Raw genomic sequence first — 17,505 nt, 5'->3', positions numbered from 1 at the left:
CCTGACTAGCCTGCCAGAACCCAGCCACCAGATCCCCATAGTCTTGAATTAGGTGTAGGCCCCTTTGCCCTGCTGGAGAGTGCTTGACTACTCAGCTTGGAACCACCCTGCCCTGTCAATAGAAAATCCAAAGTGAGAACCTGAAGAACATATCAATTCATACTGGACCAGAAAGCAACCAAACTACATCAATAACATAAACAGAACCAAACTTCAACTAAACAAAGGCAGGCTAAAAACACAACCACAAAAACACAACCAACCAAAGAAATCCATATATGCCCAAACCACAATGCAAAAACACAGTATGAAAAAGGAAGATATGTCCCAACCAAAAACCACCAGTCCTACAAAACTGCACTAAATAAATGAGAACCACCCAGAGGAACCCCAGGACACAGAATTTAAAGTACTGCTGTGAACATTATAGAATTCAATCACTTTAAAGAACACAACTCAAAGAGCTCAAAGAGAATAGAAATTAACAGAAGCTCAAGAAAATAGTAATAATATGACTAAGTGAAATGACAAAGACAATTCAGGACTTGAAAAGTGAATTCACAGCCAGACATGGTGGTGCACACCTTTTAAAGTACCCAGCACTTGGGAAGCAGAGGCAGGCGAATATCTGTGAGTTCAAGGCCAGCCCGGTCTCCATCGGGAATCCAGGCCAGCTGTGGCTACAGGGAGACCCTGTCTCAAAAAAAGACCAAAAAAAAAAAAAGAGAGAAAAGTGAATTCACAAAAGAAATCCTGAAGAAAACTTAAGCCAAAATGAAGATTGAATTGAAAAATTCAATAATCCAATTTGAAATGACAGGAGAAAGCCCCACAAGCAAAATGAATGAAATGGAAAACAGAATATCAAGAGTAGAAGACAAAGTTGAAGAATTGGTCCACTCAAGCAAAGAATATGAAAAAATATTTAAAACACAAGAATGAAATGTAGGAAATGTGGGACACCATAAAAAGACCAAATCTAGGCATCATAGGCATGGAGGAAGGAGAAGAATCTCAGGTCAATGGGATTGACCATATCTTCAACAGGATTATAGAAGAAAACCTTCCCAAATTAGGGGAAAACATACCTATACAGATACAAGAAGTAAAAAACAAACAAAAAAAAAAATCAAGAAACAGACAAGGCTGTCCACTATCCCAACTTCATTTTTTTTTTTTTTTTGGATGGCATGATAAAAATTAGAGGTAGGAGTTGGCTAGGCAGTTAGGGTAAAAAGACCCCAAAGAAATGTAGCCAGTTTCTTGGCTAAACATCAAAATGTTCTTGGGCCTGCTAGCAACATAGTCTGTTCCAAGGCCAAAAATGTCAAAAGTATTTGGGAGCTTGTATCTAATCCTTAAAACACTTTAGGATTACCTCTTGGGGGGGGGGGATGTTGGACGGGAGGGAATGGGCATGGATTTGATCAAAACACCTTATATGCATGTATGAAATTCTCAAAGTTTTTGTAAAATTTTTTTGAAGGCAATTTTATTGTCTCAGGGAGGCAGAGCTGAGGGAGAGGGCTGCAAAGCTGCTTCCCCCTTGCCCCATGGATGCACACACTTTATCCTTCCCATAAGCCATAGCTCTGGGATGACCCACAGCAAGGAGAGGAGGTTCACATTGCCCCCTACCCCAGGGGGGTTCTCAGGTTAGGGAGGGACATGAAAGTGACCACAAACTTCTCAGACATGTCAGTCTAAATTGGGCATCAGTTGCTCAGGAATTAAGGTCAACAATCAACAAGTTGGACCTCATTAAACATTAAAAAGCTTCTATACAGCAAAGGAAACAACCAAAGAAGTGAAGAGGAAACCCGCATAGTGGGAGAAAATCTTCACCAGCTACACATCTGACATCCAGAATATACAAAAAACTCAGAAAACAGATAATCAAGAAAAAAAAAATGCCCCAATTAAAAGATGGGCTATGAATAATCTGAACAGAGAGGTCTCAAGAAATACAGTGGCTAAGAAACACTTTTTTCTTTGTCTTTTTTGAGACAGGGTCTCCTTGTAGCCCCAGCTGTCCTGGAACTCACTGTGTAGACCAGGCTGGCCTCAAACTCACAAAGATCCACCTGCCTCTGCCTCCTAAGTGCTGGGATTAAAGGTGTGCGCCACCACGCCTGGCCAAAACACTTTTAAAAGTGTTCAACATCCTTAGTAATTAGGGAAATGCAAATTAAAACCACTTTAAGATTTTATCTTACTGCAGTCAGAATGGCTAAGATCAAGTGAACAACTGACACCAAATGCTGGAGGGGAAAGGGGCATACATTCACTGCTAGTGGGGTTGCAAACTAATGCAACTATTATGGAAAGCAGTGTGGAGAACTCTTAAAAAACTAAAAATAACCCTACCATATGATCCGGTTATATCGCTCCTTGGCATATGCCCAAAGGACTCATCCTACTGCAGAGATACTTGTACATCCATGTTTGTTGGTGCTCTTTTCACAATAGCTAAGAAATGGAAACAATCTAAATATCCCTCAACTGGCAAATGGATATGAAAACATTTACACTATAGAGTTCTACTCAACAGGAAGAAAGAAGAAATTATGAACTTTGCAGCTAAATGGATGGAACCAGAAACTGTTATACTAAGTGAAGTAACACAGACTCAGAAAAGCAAGCAACGTATGCTGTCTCTCTTTTGTGCCTCTTAGCACCAAATCCTTATATGTGAATATATATCCTGTTGTAACCACAGGAGCCAGGAAAATGGAAAGATACAATGGACGTAAAGGAAAAGAAGGAGCCTGTGAGAGATAGTAGGAGACAGGGATTGCCAAGGGGGAAATGGGTAAAATAGGGGCATTTAACTGGGAAGGGAAGAGGGAGAGTCATACAAGGAACCATGAGGGTGAAAGGGAAGAAGCAGCTCAATGGGTAAAATAGGGGCATTTAACTGGGAAGGGAAGAGGGAGAGTCATACAAGGAACCATGAGGGTGAAAGGGAAGAAGCAGCTCAATGGGTAAAATAGGGGCATTTAACTGGGAAGGGAAGAGGGAGAGTCATACAAGGAACCATGAGGGTGAAAGGGAAGAAGCAGCTCAAGAGAGTGGGGGATGATAGTAAACAGGTATTATCAAGGGGAAAATGGAGAATATGGGGTTATTTTAACTGAGGAGGGAGAAAGAGAAGGAGGAGAGATTAAATATTGTTTAGGTGGTATGAAAAAAGAGTGAGATGCTTTAGTTCAGAAGTCTACTGAAAAATATACATACAATATCTGTACATGAGTGCATGTTATAGCTGAAGACTATATAACAAGAAAAACAGTGCCAGACAGAAGAAACTTCCCTTCTAGTTGTTGGTCAGGGTTGTCCAAGAGACTCCCAAAATAACACAGGCTATTGCCACAGGCCTTGATGTCCTCCCAGAACTTGAAGGTAAGACCCTACTGCTGAAAACAGAACATACTTTAGACACAGGACTTGGAGCAATAGAGCTGGAACTGCCCTGAAAGCCTCCTCCCTGAAGACTAGCTCTCCTAGTTCTAGAGGGTACTATGCAAGATGTTAAAGGAGAAAATCAATGGTCCAACCCTAGCTTTAAAGACTAATAACAGAGCAGAGCATGGTGGTGCATACCTTTATTCCCAGCACTCGGGAGGCAAAGGCAGGCAGATCTCTGTGAGTTCAGGGCCAGCCTGGTCTACATAGTGAGTTCCAGGTCAGCTGGGGCTACAGGGAGACCCTGTCTCAGAAAGAGCAAAAAAAAAAAGCCTAATAACAGGAACAATGACCAGCACAGCAAACTCTATTGATGTAGTAGTGGCAATTTTATCTTGGGGGTAATCAAAGCTACCTAATGGGACTTAAAACCCACTCAATGAGAGGGAACTCATGTGTAAACATAGCCAAATATACATGACTGGAGAGGTTATAGATATTAGAGAAAACTCTATTCTGTCATGTTCCTAAATGTAATTTCTTACCATATGCTAAATATGGATCCTTATATTTACAGAAAGTATACCTGTCACCATCCATTAAAGAAGCTTCTTTTTGCAACAGATGAAGATTATTACAGAGTTCCACAGGTGGTTAAACACAGAGAATAAGCATCTGTGAGATGCTCAACCCTAAGTGATACATCAATAATGGAACCTCTACACCTAAGTCTCAGGGAACCTGGTGGAACAAGGGTAGAGGAATGATAATGCATCTCTCAACTCCCACCAGTGATGTCTTCCTCATGCAACAGAGGGTGGCAAACACAGAAGGCCACACTGGTCAAAGTGTAGTGAATAAGAGATTTCAAAGTGTGTCCTGGATAGGACTCTTTTACTAAGACTCATCCACCCACAGTTCAGGGACCATTGCAGAACAGGGGGCAGAAAGATTGTGTAAGAGCCAGGGATGGTGGATGACCACAAGGAAAGTATTCCAAGCTTCTGGGAACTTGCTCATATAAACTTACAGCCATGGTGACAGCATGCACAAGACCCATGCAAACTCAAACCAGATAAAAACACAGCAAAGAACCGGAGAAATGGACAAGAAGCCCCAACCTCAGTTGAGGAACTATTGACAACTGATCACTGCTGGGTGAGGGAGAGCTGATCTTCTTTAAGGGAGTGATGCTCCCTTAAAGACTGAACTGTCTCTAGTGGATGAATTCACATTGAGGGACTCTGGGTACACAAACTTGACTTGGTAAGCCTTAACATATATGACAGAATGCATGAAATATGGTGTGGGGGGGTACAGATAAGGGAGGGGGGTCTAACTAAATATGGTTAAGATGTATTGTATAAAATCCACAAAAATTCGATAAAAATATATTGAAAAAATCCCTAACTTCTACCAACTGAGCTACATTGCTGGCCCCCAATGACTTTCACATAGCTAAAGCCTAGGAATCTTGCTCACTATTTTCCTTTCTTTTCAGCATGGCTTGACTGCAGATCACTGACTCCTCAGAACACTTTCTTTGTCTTGCTAGCAGGTATCTTCCTTTGCCATTTTCCTTAATTGGCATTGCTTAGGATTCTTGATTAGGTGTCTCTCTCTTCTCTCTTCCTCTCCCTCCCCACCCCAAGGCTCCACACATGCTGAGTAAGCACTCTTCTAAACTATACCGCTAGCCTTCCTTTCTCTTTAAAAAATTATTTGTTTTTATGTGTATGAGTATTTTGCCTGCATGTGTGTAAGTGCACCATATGTGCCCATGGGGACTACCTAGACTGGCCTTGAATTTGGCAGTAATCTTGCCTCTAAGTCCTGAATGCTGGGGTTACAGGCATGTGTTATCATGCTAAATCGTATTAAGTACAGTTTTTACTAACAATATATATGTAGTACTACATTCTAATATACATAGTATAAATGTGTAAAATATAAACCTTAAAATGTAAACAATTTTATGTTACTTTCTATACTTAAATGGATACTTTCTTAGTGTGCAAACTCATTCAGTAATTTGTATCTTTTTCTTTTTTGTGGTGCTGAGGATAGATCCCAAGGCCTCATGCATGCTCCGTCTTTTATCATTGAGGTAGATGAAGTGCTGAGAGAAGGTGACACTTCAGAACCAGAGAGGCTGGGGTGGGTGTGCCCCATGTCCCTGCTATTTAAGTTCTGTGTCCTAGATCCAACTGACTAGAGGACACCAAACAACCTGAAAGTTTTCATTAGTCTTTCTCTATATACACATATCTATAGATATAGATCTATATATCTATAGATATGTGTATATAGATGTCCCCATTATGAAAAAGTACTGTGAAAATGACCAATAGGTGGCACTACAACCTTGTTGAGATCTACATGAACTTATCAGCTAGTAGCCAGAACTGCTGGCTAGCTGTGTGAATTCCATCATAAGACAGTTGTTAGCATTGTTGTTTTTCTCCCTCTGTGGTATTACATCAGGATTTTGTTGTATGATGACATCATGAAGAGTACACTAAAATGCAAATCTTAAGTGAGATAAAAATGTAAATAGTTTCACAAGTTGCTTTCTACACTTGAGTGGACACCTTCGTACACGGGCTCATTCAGTAATTTGCATCTTTTAAAAAATATTTTATTTCACTATTTTTATTTTATGTGTATGAGTGTACTGCCTGCATGTGGGTAAGTGCACCCATGTCGTGCAATGCCCAGGCCGTTGGATCCCCCGTGACTGGAATTACGAACAGTTGTTAGCTGCCATGTGGGTGCTGGGATTCGAACCCAGGTCTTCTGCAAGAACCAGTGTTATTAACCACTGAGCCATCTCTCCAGCCCCCAATTTGCATCTTTTTTTTTTTTTTTGGTCTTTTCGAGACAGGGTCTTCCTGTAGCCCCAGCTGTCCTGGAACTCACTATGTAGACCAGGCTGGCCTCAAACTTACAAAGATCCTCCTGCCTCTGCCTCCAAAGTGCTGGGATTAAAGGTGTGCACCACCACACCTGGCCGCATCTTTTTATTTCTTGTGATGCTGGTGATAGAATACAAACCTCATGCATGCTCGGCAACTCTCTAAATTCCAAGCTGTACCATAGGCCTCTTTAGTTCATGTTTTAAGCAAGTTCTTATGTGGTACTGATGTTGCTTGGAGTTGCTGCTTTTTCAAAATCCAAATTTAATTATTTTTATCGTCCTTTGATAGCTTGGTTATGTATTGAATATTGTCAGATATAGGTAAAAGTTAAAGGGGAGCATATGTCTATTGGTGTCCATCAGGTAAAATCTCAAGTAACAGACAACATAACTTTAAGCCATCAGTCTGAAACTTAATGAAGGAAAATAAATGGCTCATTGTAGCCAGAGTGCACCCAGTGCATCTGTTCCCCTTAGAGACACTGAAAATGCTCATTTCAAACCCAAACTGTTTAAACTCCTTAGTTCGCATAAGTAACCTATGATGTTTAAGAAACTTAGCAAAGCCATTTTTTTCTATTTCTGTGGAGGTTTCACATCTAGTAGATGTGTCTTAAAACTAAGACTTCTCTGTATTTGGAGATAATTCATTTATTTATTTTTATGTGTATGAGTATTTTACCTGTATGTATGTAAGTGCACCTCTGTCATGTAAAGTCTGCAGAGGCCAAAAAAGGCTGTTGGATCCCCTGGAACTGGAGTTATGGATGGTTATTAGCCACCATGTGGGTGCTGGGCACCAAATCCGGATCCTCTAAAAGAGCAGCAAGTGTTCTCAATTGCTGTCTCCCTGGAGACAATTCATAAATGACACAGACTACTTCCCTTACATGTGGGAGGTTTCTGTATCAGTAACAAATTATTGCCATTCCCATTACTAAGGTCTCAGGTATAACCCTAAGGTTATTTAAAATACAGTAGTAATGACTGGGATCACTAATGTTTTTTCCAAATACTTTTTCTGCTATCATCTACCAAGTAGCTCTTCAAGCAAATAAAGGCTAAAACCAGAGACTTCAGGGTTTGTAAATTTAAGCATGCATCACAGTTACCAGGCAGGTGCATTAAAAAATTCCTGAAAAACATTCCTAGAGATTCAGGTTCAATGATCACTCAGAAAGGAAACTCAAGGTTTACATTTAAAAGTTTTTTAGTTACAATTAAATGTGGGAAATACTAGTTTAGGTTTTCCAGGAAGGCAACTGGAGAAGTCATGTATATGTGTTCATATGTGTTCATATGTTACTGACTACTCAAGAGTTTTGAAATGCTATAATTTTCATATATTGACTGTATCATACATGAAAAAATATCTGAGGAGAATGGATGGTCTCTGTCATGCTCCATATCTTGTTTTCTTTTATAATCTGAAGTCTGTTTCTGTTAATGTGCATGGTTTTTTTTTATCAGATGAGAGTGTGCAAGGCGTGGGGGAAGAATGGAGAAGAAAGCCACGTTTTCTGCTGCTGCCAGCTTCACTCTAGGATAATTATTCAACTTTAATTCCATTTACTGGTATGTGTCTAGTTTAGTTCAAAAGTTAGACCATCCATTTAGGTTTTAATTTTTGTTTTCAAAATTTCAAATTCCCAAAGATATAAATTTTTGGCAAGGTCTCCCTAGTCCCAGCCTGCCTGGAAGTCACTGTGTGGACCAGGCTGGCCTCAATCTCACAGAGATCTACCTGTCTCTATCTTCCCAGGACTGGGATTAAAGTTGTATGCCACCATGCCCAGCATTACTTAGTTAATTTTTATGCATATGACACCCAGCAGGAGCGGATAAGGGAAAGTAGAGAGACTTGTATTGATTTCTGTCTTATTTCTCAGGTTATTCTTTTTTCCCTCTAAATGATTTTTAAAAAAGGAAACCATCAGGCCAGGCGTGGTGGCGCATGCCTTTAATCCCAGCACTTAGGAGGCAGAGGCAGGCAGATCCCTGTGAGTTGGAGGCCAGCCTGGTCTACATAGTGAATTCCAGGACAGCTGGGACTACAGGGAGACCCTGTCTCAATAAAGACACACACACACACACACAAAAGGAAACCATCATAAATCTAGAACTGAACTGAATTGAATATTGAACCTTAGCCTTTTTCACTTATACATTTTTTTCTCTACTTTCTTCATTCTGGAAAAGATACCCAAATAAACTCAGTATGTTCCTGGTTTCATTCAAATGCATTGAGTTAGCTGAGCTGCTCATCAACAGATGAATGAATAAAGACAGTACGGTCTGTATATACAATGGAGTACTATTCTAGTAGAAAGAAAAATGAAGTAATGATATCTGTAGGTAAATGGATGGAACTGGATATAACCATGTTAAGTCAAAAAAGCAAGACTGAGAAAAGACAATCACATGTTTTCTTTCATATGTGGACTCTGAATTAACAAAAGTATGAAAATAGAAGGGGGACTATTTGGGAAGAGAAAAGGAACCAGAAGGAGAGGGGAGTAGTCAAGAGAGAATAACAAGGGCAGTTGGGATATGATCAAAATACATTAATTATATGTATGCATGAAAATGATGCAGTGAAATAAATTGTTTTGTATGAGTGATATATGCTAACAATGTTTTTTAAAAATGCATCTAGCTTTTCTGGACTGTAAACTTAGAGACTGTAGGTAGTCGCTGACTTCAGGATCAGGCAGTGATGTGGTTATAAGTGTTTTAGGAACTTCTGTGTTCTGGGAAGCTAACACCAGCCAAGATGCAGATACTCACATAGTCCAGAGTAGCTACAGAGTAAAGCGATACATTTTTAGGGACTAACAGTGTGATAATAGCATGTTTAGAATTGGACTTGAACTGGAGTTCTAATCTTTTGTGCTTGTGAACCTAGGTACAGTGGTTAGCATAGAGAAAACGTGGGCTAAATATTAAGTGCTAGAATTTTCTCTTTATGGTAGCCCCTCTGTAACTACAGAGCCTAGTAAAACAAACTCAACCCTGATGGATCTGTGGGAACTGTAGAATCAGAAAAGATCTTTATATCGAAGACATGTATATTTAGTTCATTAAATTTTTATTTAGTTATGTTACCAAAAAATGATAAACTTGCTTTTTGTGTATGTGTGGTGTGTGTGGGCATGTTTGCATGTGAGCTTGTGCAGTAAGTACTTTACCTGCTGAGTCATTTCCTCAGTCCTAAAATGACAAATGACATCATTTACTTATTTATTTATTTTCTTATTTAGTTATTGCTATTTTATGTGTACAAGTGTTCAACCTGCAAGTATGTAATTGCACCCAAGTCATACAATGCTTGCAAAGGCCAGAAGATGTCAGATCCCCTGGAACTGGAGTTATGGACAGTTGTTAACCACCATGTGAGTGCTGGGAGTCAAACCTTAGTCCTCTGTAGGAACAGTCAGTGCTCTTAACTGCTAAGCCATCTCTCCAGCCCCATGATAAATATCTAAAAATTTTCACCTATAAATGAAGATAACTTCTTAGGGTTGTTATGGATATTCTAAGAAAAACATTACTACAAGGTACTTAAAATGGTATATGATACCAAAGGAGTTCAGTAACTCTTAGCTATTGTTATTAATATTTTACACAATAATAGAAGATATAGAAAAATATCCCTCCTGTTTTAGTTGATAACTTTTTTTTAAACAGTTGGAATATGTGATAGCAAATATTCACAATCTGGTCTTATCTAGAAAAACTGGAACATATGGTGTGATTGTTAATCGTGGTTGTCAATTTGATTGGATGTAGAATCAACTAAGAGAAGGTCTGCATTTCCTGGAAGGATTGATGGAGAGAGGAAGCTCTTCTACCCGCCCCCCCTGCGCTCCGGGAGTGGCACCTACATATAAAGAGGCCCTAGGGAAAAACTGCTGCTTTTTCCTGCTTGTCTTTGCTCCTTGCTGGTGAGTGTATCTACCTGGGCATTGCTGCTGTTGCTGCCATCCTTCATTGACATCAGAACCCAGCTTCTTCAGCTTCCCAATGTGGACTGAAAAAGTGTTTCTCCAGTAATCCACCAGGCACCCAGTGACAAGTTGGGACTGCTGAGGTATCCAGCCTTGCAGACTGAGCTGCTACAGGGGTCTCAGCCTCTCTGGTGTATAGACAGCCTTTGCTGGGCTACCCAGACTACCCAGCACATATTGTGTAAATCAATCTGGTAAATCCCCTTTGGGGGATATATATTCCCTTTGGGATATATATTCATATTATTGGTTCTTTTCCTCTAGGGAACCCTGATTAAGATATATAAGCAGTATACTTATACTTGTGCTTATTAAGTACAGCATCTCTTCCTTGAGAATTCTTGCTGTTTGATATTATTACTTTGATTGCTTTTATTTTGTTCTTTTTTTGTTTACTTATTTGAGATAGTGTGTCATATAGTTAAGCTTGACTTGCAATTCACTATGTAGCAGAAACGGATCTAGAACTCTTGATCCTCTTGCCTCTAACTCCCAACTGCTGGGATTACAAGCCTGACTTCAATTATGTTTAAATTATTGCTCTTTGAATTCTCAGTGGAGTCATTTTATCAAATAAGATCTCACATGCTTGCTGAGCCAAGGTCCTTGACCTAGAACCTTGCCTATTTTTATCTCTTTGAGTTTGAAAATCTTATTCTTTATTGGTGGTGATATAGTCAGTTGAACAGATAACATTTTTTTCTCCCTTTTTTCTTCCATTCCCTGTTCTGGAGTTGGAACTTAGGACCTTATAAAGGTCCAGGTTGGCCTTGAACTTGCAATCTTCCTGTCTCAGCCTCCCATGCATAATGCATAATTATATGCATTTCCAATGATATACTCTATTTGCTATTTTGGACTTGGGAGATACTTCTAAGAAACAATTGGGTATTATTATCAATATATTACATGTCATATCTTGGGGCTGTAACTTTTACAGATGGTTGTTTCAAACATTTACTACTAATTATTTTTAGCTTCCTCTACAGAGAATGACTTTTTGTTTTGCTTCCCTCCAAGTCAAGTGATGTCATATTTAGGTTCTATATTTCTTCATGAGCTTACCTTGGTCAATATTTTCACAAACTATACAGAATAAGTGTATTTTTATTAGTAGTAGTATTTTCATTCCAACTCTACTGGTCAATAATTTATATAAATCAATTTTATATATTTAAAGTATCCAAGTTAGCTTTGGTGTTGAAATCATTATAGTCAATAAAGGAACATATCTGTTACTCCCCAAAGAGCCTCACTGCCCTATTTTGGTGCAATTTTTCCTCCACCCTGGCTCCAGGCAATTACTAACTTGATTTTTGTTCTATGGGCTTGACTTCACAGAAATAAAGTTATACATTGTATTTTGTCTCTGGTGCCTTCAGTTCAGCATAATCATTTTAAGCTTTAGTACGTTGAGGTGTTTGAGTAGGTCATTCTTTATCACCAGTTAGTATTCCATTGTACAGATGTAGCAAAATTTGGTTTTTTATTCACCTGTTGATGAATAGTCAAGTTCCTTCCAGATTGGGGCTTTGTGAGAAAAGTGCTGTGAACATTAGTGTTCAAGTCTTTGTATGATCATATGTTTAATTTCTCTTGGATAATAGCTAAGAATGAAATAGTGGAGGCATGTAGTATGTGCACATTTAACTTTTAACATTTTGTTTTATTTTATGAGAACTTTATACAACTTTCATGGAACTGAGCTCAGATAAGGATGGTAAGTTTATGGAGTTTTCTAGGTGTAAGGCAGGGAGAAACCCTTATCCCACTCCTCTTTGGTTCACTATTTCCATATTTATTTACTCATCCAATTCTTTTGGGTTTTAAACAATTTATTTAAAAAGTTTTTTATTGTTGTTTTTTGGTGTTTTTGAGACAGGGTCTTCCTGTAGTCACAGCTGGCTTGGATTCACTATGAAGACCAGGCTGGCCTTGAGCTCACGGAGATCTGCCTCCCTCTACCTCTCAAGTGTTGGGATTAATGGTGTGTGCCCTCAAAAAGTATTTTTAATTGAAGCCTGGTGATCAGTTGTCAATAGTTCCTCAGTTGAGGTTGGAGCATCTTACCCACTTTACCACTTCTATGCTGGAATTTTTGTCTGGCTTGAGCTTGCACGGGTCTTGTATATGCTGTTACTCTTGCTATAAGTTCATATGAGTAACTTCACAGCTGCCTAGAACACTGTTTCCTTATAGTCATCCACCACCTCTGGCTCTTACAATCTTTCTGCCCACTCTGCTACAATAGTCCCTGAGCCTTGGGTGACAAAAGTTTGATATAGGTGTCCTATTCAGGGATAAGCACTCTGCAGTCTCTTATTCTCTGCACTTTAGCCAGTCATGGCTGTCCGTGTTAATCACTATCTGTTGCATGAGGAAGCTTTGTTTAGTGCGAGTTGAGAGATGCATTAATATTCTTTCTTCCCTCTGTCTGGCTATGTTCCCTGAGCCTTACATGTAGAGGTTCTGTCATAGATGTGTCACTTAGGGCTGGGCACCTCACAGACACTTACTATCTGTGTTTGTCCAGTTGTAGAACTTTGTAATAGTCTGTTGCAAAAAGCAGCTTTTTTGATTAATGGTGAGAAGCACATTAGTTGGGAGCTCTCGGGCCTCTAAGGGGGCCTGGTCCCAAGGCCTGAAGATTGGCCATCTCTTTCTCTAACCCTTTCCTACCAGCCTGACTGCTACCTGTTCTTTATTTCTAGGTGCTGGTGGCACGCAAGACCTTAAGTCAAACAGCGGCAGCAAAGTAAGGTCTGATTCTGCTCTCTGGACTCACCTGTGCCAGAGGTGGGGGTAGGAGGAGGTGGGAAAAGGTCGGGGCTGGAAAAAGGTGGTGGAAGCGTGGCCTGGTCCAGGCACCGGTATGGATAAGCTGCACCAAAGTATACAAATACAAGTATACAGGCTGCATTCCATTTGCTTGACTCACAGGCTGGGGAAAACTATCCCAACCTTTGTTTGAGTGTGGGCTTTAGTTATTTATTTTAAATGGGTGTGTCTGATAAATGAAGAGGACGCATTATCTGAAATCTCAAAAGGAGAGAAGGAAGAGAGAAAAGTTTTTTACCTTGTCTTTAAGCGCAGTCTTTTACCTTTGCAAACCGAGGTACCCTAATTAGTAGCATTAGCTTCCTCTGAGAACACATTAGAAATGCGCATTCAGACTGGCTGCATTTGAAACTCTGGGTGTGTGATGCGTTTTAACGCGGCTTCTAGGTCATTCTGATGCACACTTGTTTGAGAATCTCTGCGCTAAACCCACCCAGGAGTGCAGATGGTCTAATTAGGCTGGAGGGTGAGCAGCAGGGATGACGATGCTGCAGCGCCCCTCCACCTCTCGGCCCCGCCTCCGCACCACCTGCAACTCTCTTTTCACCTGCTCGTTGTCTCTGGGTCTGGTGGCCTCTCCCCGGGGTGCAGCAGCCAAAACCCGGCAAGTGGATTCAAAGCCTGCGGCCCGGGATGCGGTCCGAGCATGCGCAGTGAGGCGAGCGCAGGGGCTGGGCGGCCGGCCACACGAGCTGCAGGAGAGGCCGTGTGGACATCGGGATCCAGACGACCGCCGTAAGTATCGGGGGGCCGGACAAGGGAGTAGGGCTGAAGGAAGGGCTTTACAGACAGGGAAAGCAGACTGAGCTAAGCATGCCCGGGTGGGTGGCTCAGGGCTCCTCGCCCCCCGCGTCTTCTAGCTCCGGAGCGCGCGACCTCCGACCTTTGGGTGCGCCTCTGTGGTGCCTGCAGGTGTGAAGTCGGTAGGTAACTGCTTAAAAATTGTCGGAGAAGTGCTTTGTGATTCTCTGCATGGAGAAAAGCTGTTTACTAAGTTTTCTGTTTTAAACTTTGCTTGGCTGTTGGCGAGGATTTTCTGATCCAGTGAGTTTCTCTTGAGTTCTGTGACTGCTCTGCCTTTGGTGCGTAAGATCCATAGGGCCAAAATGAAACTGCTGCATCCCTGTTCGCTGGATTTGATGCCTTTCTTGGAGCGCCAGTGCCTCTGGATGCAGCTAAGAAACGCCAATCTTTAGCAAAAGTCAGTGCCAAAAACTTGGCGCGTTTCAGCTAGCTGCATTTTCAAGTACAGACCTTACAAATTTTTAAACTTTTCTCCTCATCTTTCAGCATTGCTGTTTTTCCCCCAAGCGTCATTGGGTACTGTTAGGCAGTCTCTTAGAGGGGTGAGAGAGTGCTCACCTTTCCTGGTTATTTACCCTGTCACATTTTATAGCTTATAGGGAGATGCATTTTTACCCTGAAGCTGTATACTGGATACACTTGTATGAAGCCCACACAGTACCCACAAATTTCTGTAAATGATACGCAATATTTCGGGATGAATACAGAGAACAAAGATGAAGTGAGGACATTTCATTTCACCCCTACCTCTTATAACCAACTTCTCTTTAAATTTAATTCCTCAGTGAAATTCTATAGTAAAGTGTTCAATTTGTGATGTGGGAAGCACAAAGTTGTAGTAAATTTGGGAAAAAGAAAATTTAAGTTCAGAAAGAAAAACAGAAACAGAATACAGGAGACCCTTACCCCGTCTTCCTGGCATGATGAATGTTTTAATGGTAGAAATAATATACAGTTGGTCTAGTTTAGTTCGGTAGGGACCTTTGAGGTCAGTCAGTTCAACTGCTTCAGTTTACAAATGAGAAAGCTGAGACTAGGGAGGTTGGATGACTTGCTGTGGCCACCCAAGCCCCTTTAGGCAAACTTGGGCCTGGGAACCAGGCTTTCTGATTTCAGGGATCTTTTTACCAGGTCTGCTTATACTCTTATCACTGTTGGTGAGATGATTAAATGCATCTTCTCTCTCACCTAATCCTATGTAGTCTGGTTGAGGCAGAAAATCAGTTGTTTCTGGTACTTAGCCTGCTCATACTTTATACACTCATTCCACAATGTCTGGTCACTTGAGCCCCACCTCCCAATTTGCTGGTCTTGAAACCAAACCCTGTGTCCTTTCTCGACCTGGAGTGCTTGTTTGCTTCCCTTGACTTTGAAGTTTTATTCACACCCAAGCTGTAGCTCAGGCTTGTACTCTTCTGGAAGCTTCTTTTTTTATTATTTTTATTTTATATGTATGAGTGTATTACTTGCATGTGTGTAGGTGCACCCATGTCGCGCTATGCTCACAGAGGTCAGAAGAGGGCGTTGGATCCACTGGAATGGAGTTATGAGCAGTTAGCTGGCATGTGGATGCTGGGAATTGAACCCAGGTCCTCTGCAAGAGCAGCGGTGCCCACTGCACCTTGACTCCCCCAGCCTCATTCAACCTCCCAGCTCTCCCACCCCATCTCTCCTCCTAGCCTGGGTACAGGCCCAATTCTTGTCTTGGCACCCAAGAGTAAGAGCAGCCAGTGCTCTTAACCACTGAGCCATCTCACCAGCCCCTAGAAGCTTCTTTTGACTACAGCAGCCAGAGATAGCTCTTGGCTTCAGAATCCCATAGTATTTATTATTTTTATCTGTGTTACTGCTCTTCCTCTTGTATATAGTTTCCTGAATTATATTTTAATACCTATTGCTATATTTTTGACCTGGAAGTTGTCAATGTGTAAAGTCTTGAAAGTTAAAGAGTATGACTTAATCATCCCACCCAGTACTAAGGTCAACTATATTCCCAGCTGCTGTTTGTGGGAGCAAGGGAAGTGAAGTTCAGATAGATTTGTAAAGGGATTTGATGTGGATGTTGTCTAATATGAGGGAGGCCACCTCAGAGCAGTAGTAAGCAGCAGTTAAGACAAAAATCAAGTTAGAGTGATTCCTTGATGCTCGTATCTGGATAAACACAAACTAGTTGGGTGTACAGGAGATGGGATGAAACAACACGATAGGGGACAGTTCTCCAGGCCTTGGATCAAGCATAAATGCGGAGTGGAGAGCACAGATTGAAGAAACGTTGTGAAGTCCAGGTACTGTAATCCCAGTACTCAGTAGGCAGAGGCAGGCAGGAGGATCTCTGCAACTTTGAGGCCAGTATCAGGCTAGCCAGGGCTATATAAAGAAACCTGTCTTACAGGGCTTGATAGGTTTAATCCCAGCACTCAGGAGGTAGAGGCAGGCAGACCTCTGTGAGTTCAAGGCCAGCTTGGTCTATATAGTGATTTCCAGGCCAACTGGGGCTACAGGGAGACCCTGTCTCAAAAAAAGACAAAAAAAAAAAAAGAAACCTGTCTCAAAAACAAATGAACAAGCAACAAAAAGAAATGATGTGAAAGAAGCAGCATTTGGTGAGGCGAGATGTACTGAAAGTCACTTTTCAGGGTTGGAGTAAAGGGTTTATGATATCCTTTTATCTTACTAGCACTTCCCATTGGGACATTGTATCTTTTTTGTGTCTTATAGTTATTGATGTAATACTCTTCATTCCAAAAGATGAGCTCTTTGAGGGCCATCATCATACTTGATGCTCACAGTGCTGGCTATTGCTTGGCAGCATCATACAGTCAACAGTTATTGCATGAATAAATAATAGTATTTGGGCATGTGGAGGATGGGGAGTTAGGATGAAAAGCTATGTGATACATGACCTCATTGAGATATGCTTAACTAAGCTGTTAGTGTCACAGCCAGAGACTCTGTTCAAGGTTCTCCATTGCTAACCCAAAGTCCTTTGCTTTTTGAGATGATTGGCATCAGGATTAATTTGAGTTGGTACCAGAACCCTACACTTTGAGATGTTTTATGCATCAAAAGCCCTCAGAGATCAACCTGAAGGAGGAGACTTGGTGGCCCGTGGGACAACATCTGTATCATTGGAAGAGACATAAGGAATGACTGGCTAGTCTACAGTTGAGTGTACTCTGTGTGTGTGTGTGTGTGTGTGTGTGTGTGTGTGTGTGTGTTGGGAGGGTATGAGGCTGGGGACCTGAGAGTTTGCACATGGGGAAGTTGAGAGTGATCTATACAGGCCATTGGTAGCTTAGCTCGTGTGAAGTAGAAGACACAAACAGGTTGGCCTAAAGTCCTTGGACAGTGAGTGTGTTTAGGATGACATTACCAGAGCCCTGGTCTCAGAGAGGGCAACACCAAAGGGCAACGCTTGCTTATAACCCAGGAATATGTGAGGATAGGGTGAGAGAGACGTAGAGAGAGCAAGAGACTTGTGATCAGAATATGCCTAGAAAAACAAGACAGAAGGCAGTGATTCTCAACCCTGGA

General features: G+C 41.2%; 1 protein-coding gene across 1 annotated transcript in view; it reads left to right on the top strand.

The window, feature by feature from the left end:
- Positions 1-13,825: 13,825 nt before the first annotated feature.
- Positions 13,826-17,505, top strand: part of Pls1 (plastin 1) — a 120,247-nt gene continuing 116,567 nt past the window's right edge. The window contains exon 1 of the mRNA XM_008856343.3: positions 13,826-13,902. The gene's annotated coding sequence lies outside the window, so the exon portion shown is untranslated. The remainder of the gene's footprint in view (positions 13,903-17,505) is intronic.

This window comes from Nannospalax galili, unplaced genomic scaffold (assembly GCF_000622305.1).
Source record: "Nannospalax galili isolate Female #2095 unplaced genomic scaffold, S.galili_v1.0 scaffold708, whole genome shotgun sequence".
Lineage (NCBI taxonomy): Eukaryota > Metazoa > Chordata > Mammalia > Rodentia > Spalacidae > Nannospalax > Nannospalax galili.
Note: the sequence above shows the minus strand (reverse complement) of the source record. Positions and strands in the feature narration are given on the sequence as shown.